The sequence below is a fragment of the Myiozetetes cayanensis genome, unplaced genomic scaffold, assembly GCF_022539395.1.
Source record: "Myiozetetes cayanensis isolate MyiCay16 unplaced genomic scaffold, myiCay2020 scf18, whole genome shotgun sequence".
Taxonomy (NCBI): Eukaryota; Metazoa; Chordata; class Aves; order Passeriformes; family Tyrannidae; genus Myiozetetes; species Myiozetetes cayanensis.
The window spans coordinates 5,435,545-5,445,633 of NW_026087389.1; positions in this window are offsets into that span (position 1 = coordinate 5,435,545).

Below are 10,089 nucleotides of genomic sequence, written 5' to 3' on the forward strand. Positions count from 1 at the left end.
GTTTTAAAGAAGCTAGATATTATTTTATGTGAAGCTATTTAAGATCCTTTGTATTTTCTGCACTATATACTTTAAGTTTTATTGTATTTATTCATGTGCATTAAAACATACGAAGAATAGTTGAAAGATGACAAAGTGGGAAATGGGAAAGGCAAAGTAGTCATTTGCTAATGCAAAATGATAAATACAACAGAAATGGAAGGAGACCTCTAAACCATTATCTTAAATATGAAGAAATATTTAGTGAATGAGCATACCATGAGGATTTCTACATTTCCTAGTTCTTTAGCTACCATGAATACCCATTTCTGCCTGTCCCCACCACAGCACTTCCCAGTGTTCTTATTTCCTCTTCCTTAAATGTGAAATCTGCATCTGTTCTCTCTTCTTACTCATACCACAGTCCATACCTTGCACTTAAAGGCTACTGCACAAGTAGGCAGCAAGAACAAATGGGCCTGCTCCAGGAACACAGAAGTGCAAAAGTCTTTCCTCAGTTCCCAAAAGGCTGAAGTACATCTTCATCATACTGAACCATCAGCTTATTGTCAACACAGACAAATTTCAACCTAGCACTCTTTCCTGAAGTTTCAGTAACTTCTTCATAAACCCAAGGGCAACCAGTTGCTTGCTGCTTTTTTTAAAGGGGAATTTTGTTGAATTTCAAATTCCTTCTTTAAATGTTACAATTGAGTATTAACTTCGCTACTATTTAGCACCTCACAAACATATGACCCTGACAGGATTCATTACATCATCTCTTGAGAAAATTCTGAGAGTGAATAAATGTTAAAAAGGAGAAAAATCTGCTTCTAATTTGACCAGGTCATCACATACTTTAAATATAAAAGATGCTTTTGATGAAATCTGTTAAAAGAACTCAGATGCTCTTGTTTATTCCAAGTGTTGAAGCCTTCTGTCATTCCCTCTTACAGTCACCCCCTCACCCATTCAGGAGACACAGCTGAGTATTTCTGCATTCCTGAATGACAAAAGTTTAGTTCAATTTCTGCCTTTAGTTCACTAAGAGGAGCAGCTGTTGCTGTCTGTGGTCACTTTGCTGGAGTGCAAATCCAGCTACAGAACCCTTCCAGAGTGCCCCTTTGGAGTGTTTGTCAGGAGCCAACAGCAAATACAGGACTGCTGCACCCACCTGCCTGCATGACAAGGACTTGGGCTCTCCAACTCATCCTGTGTTCTCACTGCTTCAAAGAGCAGAACCCATTTTCTAAGGAAAAACAGGATTCCCACTACATATTTTTCAGCTTCCTGGGAGAAACTTTCCTTACTAAAAATAGTTGTGCCCCAATCTGACCAATGCAGGCTGAAGCCCATGTCCACCATTTTTGTCCCTGGGAAAAGCCCTGAGGAGAGCATGTTTTCCAGGAGGATACATGCACCACTTACTGCTGTGGTGCAGAGAGAAGGGGCAGGTTCACCCTACTGCTATCCATCATATTTTCAGGGATAGCTACCTATAATATCACCTCTTTACCATCAGTGAGAAGGCAGACAGGTTGGAGGCCTGTTTGCTCGCATTGCCCATTTCCTCTCCTAATTTCAGAGAAAACTGCTGCAGAAATTAAAAAAAAAAAAAAAAACAACAAAACAAAACAAACAAACAAAAAAAACCACAAAAACCCCACCAAAACCACAAAAACAAACAACCAAAGAAAACCTCAAACAAAATAAACAAACAAAAAACCCCACACGATCTATTTTCACAATGCTACACACTGTAATGAAAGAGTCATGAACTAGAAATGAGTGCCCACACTCCTGTGCAGTGTAGAAGGTGATCCAGGTTCATACTTTCATGTCACCTACACATACAGGGAGCATGCCCTGGGACTTGGGATAGCATCATTGTCCTTTCACTAGAGCAAGTGATAACATCTTCTGACAATGTGTTTGCATTACACTCCATGTTTTCTCTTTTGAGAAAACATTTCCTCTGTGTCTGCATCTGCAACAGTCCATCAGTTCCAATCAGTTCCCTTTAAGGGTGCAGGACTACTGAACATGCTGCACTGCCACAAAAAATGACAGCACTGAGAGTCTTAAATTGTAAAAAAGGCATGTTTTCTAGATGAATACTTTGAACTTGTAGAAATGAAGCCTGCAAATGATAGTGGCACTAATAATAATCAAAAAATTAAAGTCTTTGCTAGGATAAATAGACATTGTTCCAGTTACTTTATTTTAATCAGCCTCCTCTAACATGGAATTTGCCTTATAATTTGTATAAAACCCCAACATCTTCTGATATTTATATCTGATTTTGGTACAGAATCATCAAAGGAATGCAGAACAAAAATTGAACACTTTCCTCAAAACCATTAGCAGAGGTAAATTATATGATGAATATGACAGAAAAAAAGCACAGCACACAGGCAGCAGAAAATGAAAGGCAGCTGGGTACAGTAAGAAGAGAGATCAAGGTGCAAAAATATCGGTTCAAATATTTTAAACATGACTTTAATATTCATCAACTTGTTCTTCTGTATTTTACAGTTCATTCATCCGTGACTTGAGGGTCACACAATAGCAGGCATGGATTGAATTAGAAAACCCATCTTTTCTGGCTTTAAACTCAGCTTTGAATGGGAATAGGTAAATAGAATTTCCTCATTCCCTGGGTTTCCCAAGCTAGGCAATAGAAATAATGATATTTATCTTAGGTTTTAAGATGTTTTGAGACCTGTGATGAAAAAGTGCTCTGTCAGAGCTTGGGTAATGTGATGTTGCAGGCAACTTTCTCCTTATTTGACTCCATTCTTCTCCTCCATCTCTGTTGGGCACCCTTTGGAAATCTGTGGTTCTTTCAAATGACCTCAGTTTTTTTCAGGTCTGTGCCCTTTCATTCAGTCCCTCTTGCACAGGTAACCCTGGGCGTGGCCCTGGGCCAGTCACACTGTCCCTCTGCCACGGAACTGCTCAGACTCTTTATGATGGTGCTTTTCACACACGTGCTTAGGGCAAACCTCACATTTCGATCCATGACAGTGACCCGAGTTGTGCCATCGGACAGGGAAATGTATTCGGTTTGTGATTCACATTTAGTTTTGGAGTACCTGAATGCCAGGCACTGCCAGGGCTGGAACCAGACTGTTTCTAGAGCAACTCAATTCTGACAATAATTTTCTTTAAGCCAGGTAAACATTCTTCAGATCTGCTGGAGTCTGTGTACAGCCTGCCCACATTTGCATGGGCCTGAAACATAGAAAAACTCATTCCCACTGGTACACTCCAGTCTAGACCACCTTCTGTTCTTGGCACATATAATAACTATTTTCACTGCATCCTTATCATCTTGTTCTTTCAGGAAATGCATTCTATTTCCCATTAAGTTCTTTTTGCATAAAGAAATTCTTAAATCAAGCAGTCTGCCAGGCTTTCTTTATCCTTGACTGACCTTTCCTAGGATAGTCTGGCTGATGTCCTGCCTATCCATTCCATTACTCATGGCCTTGCACTGTTGGTATTGAGGGCAGTGCTTTCCAGAAATTACAGGTATAGGATTGTAAGCAGCCACTTCCCTCAGCTGACATCATGATGAGTTCTATGCAGGGCCAAAATCCTGGGCACAGATCTGCCTTGCTATGCTAGAATTCATATAGGGCTCTGGAGGCTCTAAGGCACTACTCAGTGTGAGAAAAGTCATCTGGATACAGCTCTAAGGAATTTAAAAGCTCTGTTGGTTGATAAATTAACTGGAATCCCAATTTCTCCAAATGAAGACCAGGCAGACTCCTTCTTTCTGCCAAGAAGAAACACCAAGTTCATGGCACTGTAGGATCTAAAAGATCCTGTCACGTAACCTTGTGAATTTTATCCAGCTATTCATGTACTGAGCCCATTACTGTAATTGTGACAAAGGGTTAATGTCTCGGGATAGCAATAGGCACTTCCAGGGTTTATGGGCTGTTTTGCAATAAAAACAATGCAAAGACATCTAAAAGAATGTAAATTATATCATCGCTGAGAATCCGATAAGCAAAGTGATGATTTCTTGTCTTTGATCTGCGTTGTTGTGCATTGTTATATTTCTGAACTGACAGAAATGATGCTCATTTCAAGGCACCAAAATGTCTGAACTATTTAGGAATTGTCGCCTTGAATCAATTCTAGTTTCTTACACTGCATCTTCGCCAGCGTTGTTTCTTCCAGATCAATTCCATCTCCAAACTAATTGTTTAAAAGCCATGACTTAAAGGGAATAGCTGTGGCACTCCCAATTAAAACAAAAATACTTACAGTAGGCTACACAATTTACACAAAGGTATTGACAGCAGTAAATGTTTCCAAATGAAGATCTTTCACCTTTGCACATACAAAGAAGCTTTTTAAATGCCGAAGTGCCTATGGTAGAAAAACATACAGTACCTACTCGAACAAGAGAATCAGACATCATTTATAATTCATGTAAGTATATTGAAGTTTTCCACTGCCATCCAAGAGAGATGGTTTCAAATCTATGGAGTGCAATAAGCCAATATTCTGTGTTGCAACTTCTATATATCTCACATAGATTTTACTCAGGAGATCGTTTCTATACCGAGGTCTTCACATCTACAATGTGCTACATTCAAACTCCTCACTTTCTCTGCATATCTATCAGCATTAATGTGTCAGCTTGTACCCCGTGCTATTTTCATAAATGCTTTAGGGACACAGATTTGTTGGACTGATAGAAGATAGAGTTAAATGTAATCTGAGAATAATCAGAAGCAAGAGGAATAGTTAGCTCAATACACAACTATTTTTTTTTTCATATCCAATACAAAAACCGAAGAGAAATGAATGATAGCTCTGGTCAGTTCCTCCTGCACTGAGGGGCTGACACAAAACTGCTGCATGTAATTCATTTATTTCCTACAACCACACAATTTAAAAGCCCAACAAGTGAGAGGCTGAGCTAAGGGAGGTTCATTTCAGTTCAACCACAAACAGTTCACTTCTACTCAAAGGCAGACTTAGATTCTATTTGCCAGTGAGGGGAATTTGCACTGTGACTGCTTGCAAGGCATCTAACCTATCCAAGACTTCTTCCTATCAAAAGGGCAACTCCATTGTTAGCTCTGCCTCCTCACTCCCTAAAGCTTGTATTCTCTTAAATAATCCTCTAAAATTTTAGGACTTACATTAAACAGTCATGTATAATGTATAAAATCCCATTTTACAGTTTGGTAAAAAGTCCCAGAGAATTTTACTTCTAATCAAATTTTCCTCCACCTCTGCAGCTTACAATAGTATTTAGCACAGAGCAGAGATAATGCACCACAAATGACTTTATCAGCTGTCATAGACTTAAACCAGCTTTGTTCTGCACTTGATTAATTTGTGAAGCAGTTTATTTCAGATATTGAAGCTGCTTGTTCTGCATGGTTATTAAAACTAAACAGAAGCAAGTATCCATTATTACCTAAAAATAACAAGTGCGGAAGAGGCACTCGGGACCCAAGGAGGTGACATTAATGTTCAACATCTTGAAAACAGTAGCATCTCAAATTATTGATGCAAAGTATTTGATGACTGCCTTTCAGAGGCAGGGACAGAGGCTGTCTAGACATGATCAGATATCAAAGTCTACGGGTTTTGCAATCTGATCACTTTGTTTCCCTTTCACTAAGGTAAGGAGGCGCCTGTCAGTATCTGACAGGCTGCAGACACAATGATTATAACAACAATAAGAATAACTGCTCTCTGTAGTACTATTATCCTCTGAATAACTTTGTTGGAGGAACTCTGTTGCAGTTTGTTTATTTGTTTGTTTGGTGGTTTGGTTGGTTTTTATCTCTGATGGAGGGTGACGTTTGTATATTCTGTGACCCTTTGTTACAGCTCCCGTTAGACAGGGATTTAGATGTAGATCCCAAATTGATGAGTCTCTCCACAGTGGCATCATCTCAAGAAGCTGAATTGGAATATATTCCAGATAAGGCAAGATGTTCTCTTTTGAGTTGGACTCAGTGAGTAAATCTCACTTAACCCTTCATATACACTGGAAAATTTCTGCAGCTCCTCACCTCATGATTATTTATATCAGACTTCAGGTACAATGATTATAACAATAACTGCTCTTTTTAGCAGCAGCTTATGCTAATAGATTTTCAAATGGTATACTATGTATTACATAACAGCAATGTTAGGAATTGATGTGTGCTTTTTCAAGAGTTCTAATTCAATATCTCTGTCAATGTTATTTTTCTTGACCCAGACTTCATGACTGTATTTTTGTCAACAGAAAATGGCAATATTTTCCTCTAAGGGAAAATTCCAGCTCAAGTGAAAGTTGAGATAGAAAGCACATGGTAGAGGAAACTATGATTAGGGCATTTGCTTTAGTCTTTTCTTTGTACCAGATTGTGTGGGCAAACCCTGCTAAAGTGTACTTAAGAACAAATTCCCAACTCAGTATTAGTGTTTGATTGGATCAACCAACAGTTTGATCATCACCCAATGATTCTGCTGAATACTTATGAGAAAAATAAAACAACTATTTAATGGGAGCTTAAGTAATTCAGGTGATTCCTGAAACTGTTGAAACCATACTCCATAATATTATTTTCTATTATCCACAAGCTTTCATATGGCTCTTTAGTAATAGCATCACATGATGCTGCATTATGACATTTAAGCCTTTGGGTTAAAACACCAAGTCTGCACCAAATCATGCTGTCTAATACCCCAATGTTACTTGCAGTGATTTTCAAAGGCTTTAAATCCAGAATGTGCCCAACTGCTATTTATCATCACTAGGGAATGGATTTTTAAGTCACACCTCTATGAAGGCTGATCATCACACCAGTGAATCAATTTCCATATTGCAAAAATAATGCTGTTGCTTGTTATCAAGAAGACTTTGGACAATTGGTCAGTAACCATTTTTCATAGCAGGTAGTGTAAACTTCTAGCAGAAAATCAGAAAATTAAGAGGAATAGGCTTGTCGTAGCTCACCTATAAGAAGTGTTTCCCATTTCTTGGCTTCAGAATTTTTTGGAGGTTAAAAAGACAGTTTGTGCTTTGCTTTGGAAAATCGGTACCCTGTTGTGTTGAGCATTAGAAGCACACACAGGAGGAAAATGTTCTTGTCCTTACAAAGCAACTACATAGATCAGAAAACATCCTATTGTCCCAGTTCCAAGCAAGGAAATCAAGGCCATTGTCTGAAAACTGCAGCAGAAGCAGGAAGCAAATTCACTTCTCCTAAATGTGCACAAATCATCTTTCTTTTGCATGAAGTCAGTGAAAGAAGAATGGGGAAAAGCTCTGAAGGCTACAATTATTTAGGCAACTGGGGTAGCACTGAGGATAAGAATGGGTGCACTGTAAGTAATCTCAGCATTCAGACCAAGGCCTGCATCTCCTAAACCCCACGGATGGTTCCTTGCACCAGAGCTGAAGGCTGTTGCTCACACTGTGAAATACAGTGTGGTCAGTGCTCCTGTTCCACTGGGGAACTGAATTCTTAAACCTCCAGGGTTGTCATTTCTCTGTGCAGAGAATCCACACAGACACTGAGGTGCCTAAAGCTGCAGTGGGCTGTGTCTGATCCAGAGCAGCAGTGAACCCCTGCCGTGCCCACAGTTACTGCACCGTGGCCTGGTGTTCACAGAAACACGGGTGGCAGAGGTGCTCCTGCCCTGCTGGGACTGCAGTTTGAAGCAGCAAAGCACACGAGTGATGGGAGGGTCCAGGGAACCAAAACTGAATCTCGTCCCAAGCAATGCCCCATCCACACAGCACCAACTGCCCCAATCCACTGCTCCACTCCCACTGTGGGTCTGCACATTTTATTCAGCTTTTCACTGCACGTCTAAACTCTCAAATGCTCTTGAAGTCTGCCCCTAAAGTGCAGTGCAGTGCTGTTTGACCAGACTTCAGGTAGCTGGGATTCCTATTTAACCACGGGTCAGCCGTGTCAGTGCCTGATCTAGTTCTCCCCTTCTTACTCCACAGCCTCAATTCACTAAGGACTTGGGATATCTCCTGAACTCTTGATCTGTATTATGAATAATGACAGATAAGCAGATAACATTTCCAGGCTGCCCTACATCCATCTCCAGAATCTGGTGAACTTTTGCTTATGTCAGTAGAAATACTTAATGGAAAAAGAGCCTCTGCCCCTGCCGAAGTCTTCATCTATTAACCCCTTTTTACTAAAAAATGCGTGTCTAACCCCAAACGGGAGGGTTTATCGCACAAAGTTCACAAGAAAAATGAGTCATTACTTAAAAAGTTATGTGATAGCATTACCCACGAATGGCCAGAAATGTCAATTACTGGGGAGCAGGGTCACAGGATACTTCATGTACTCACAACTGTTGCTCAGGGGCACTTATGTTTGAGCCTTTCTGACAACATCTACAACACTCTAATTGAACTGCCCAGGCATAGAGGAATTGCTTCTTGCTCCTGTGAAAGAGCAAGCAGAATTACAAAAATGGCGTTTCAGAAAAAAAATGTAGTGTATTTTCAAGCTTCTGAAATGCCACACTCCTGGGCACCAATTTATCTGCGTTACATTGCAACATTACAAATAGCCAGCAAGGCTTACAGGGCCATTTTTCACAATAAAAATACTTTCCTAACTGCTATTTTAGTTCAGTAATGATTGTATAGATCTGTTTATTATGCATTTATATTTACCCCTAAATAACACCTTACTGTTGGCAACACACTGAAACAGAGGAAAGTGTGCAATATTAATGGGGGCCAACTGCTTGCCTCAGCCTAAAAATATCTTTGACTTCAGGGGAAAAAAGAAAAAAAAAAAAAAAGAGACAGAGAGAAAAAAGAAAAACTCACGAGAAATCCAGAAAGAAAACAAAGAAATCCTTCAGCTATTTTTCTAATTTAATATTGCTTCCACTTCTATCTGTTGTCTTGAGGATAATGGCCATTATGATCATAGTGAAAAGATTACATTGATTGCAGAGTGCCAGGGAAGCTATATTAAAGGTCAATAAGGAAAACTGGGATATATCTCTGCTGGAGCTATGATTCAGCCTCTTGAGTCCACTTCTGAAGATATTTCCATTGTTTTCTGTTGTATGCAGAAACAGAGATAAGCTGCCCCTTTTAGAAAAGTAGAGCCAAAAACAAGGGATTCCAACTCCTAAATGCTTTATTGCACCTGTGCTGTACAAGTTTTGCAGCATCAAAGAAACTATCAGGCAGTGCAAGTTCTTGGAGACTTCCTTCATTAGCCCTAGGATAGCTGTTCTCACTGATGGATGTCCTGCACCTGCCCAGCTTAGGCTGTCAGGGCTGAGCTGAGGACTCCAAGCCCACATGTTGGAGTGCTAAAGTAAAAATATGTTGCTGCATAACTGGCTAATCCTCAGCTCTCTGTGGCTTATACTTGTTTTGGGGGCATGCAGTGCATATCTCAGGAAATACGCCCAGCTGAATTTGCCCACTGAATACGTGTGCACTGTGGTACCAGAGACTGCAGTAGGGACTTATTTACAGCCAAGAATTATATTGAATCTTTAGCACTTCCTGAATTTTTCCTGGAGTTATTGAATAACAATTATTAATAGCAAATTAACGTGCAGTTGGCAACAGCTAACTTATTAACTGTCTTAGCAAACTGCCTGCATAACCCTCTTAGCACTGAGAAAACTGCAGCTCTAGAAGGTCAGGATATTTGATTTCAGTGTTACCTCTACTGTTCCAATTTCATCCTTTAATATAAGTGCACACCTCACAGAGGTACCTTCCTGATGCCAGGACTGATAGATGGTGTTAATTGATTCTGGTACATCAGAAACAGCATACCTACAAATTTAAAAGCTATATTTAAAGTTATGTTTTCTTTGGTAATCACTGAAATAAGAAGCTGGGTTGGAACTACTCCTTGCTTGGAGTGGTTCCAACCCAAACAAGGAATGGGATAAATTTAGTCTATTATTTTCTTCAGACACACAGTGGGACCTGTTTTTTGTTCCAGTTCAACTCATCAAAAGCATCTACCTGAGGTGCCTGTGGCACAATCCTATGTACCTTCTACAGTCCCTAAAAAAAAGTCTGTACCTCCAGGTGGTGACTTAGACTAGTCCTGATCTGAATCATACCTGAAG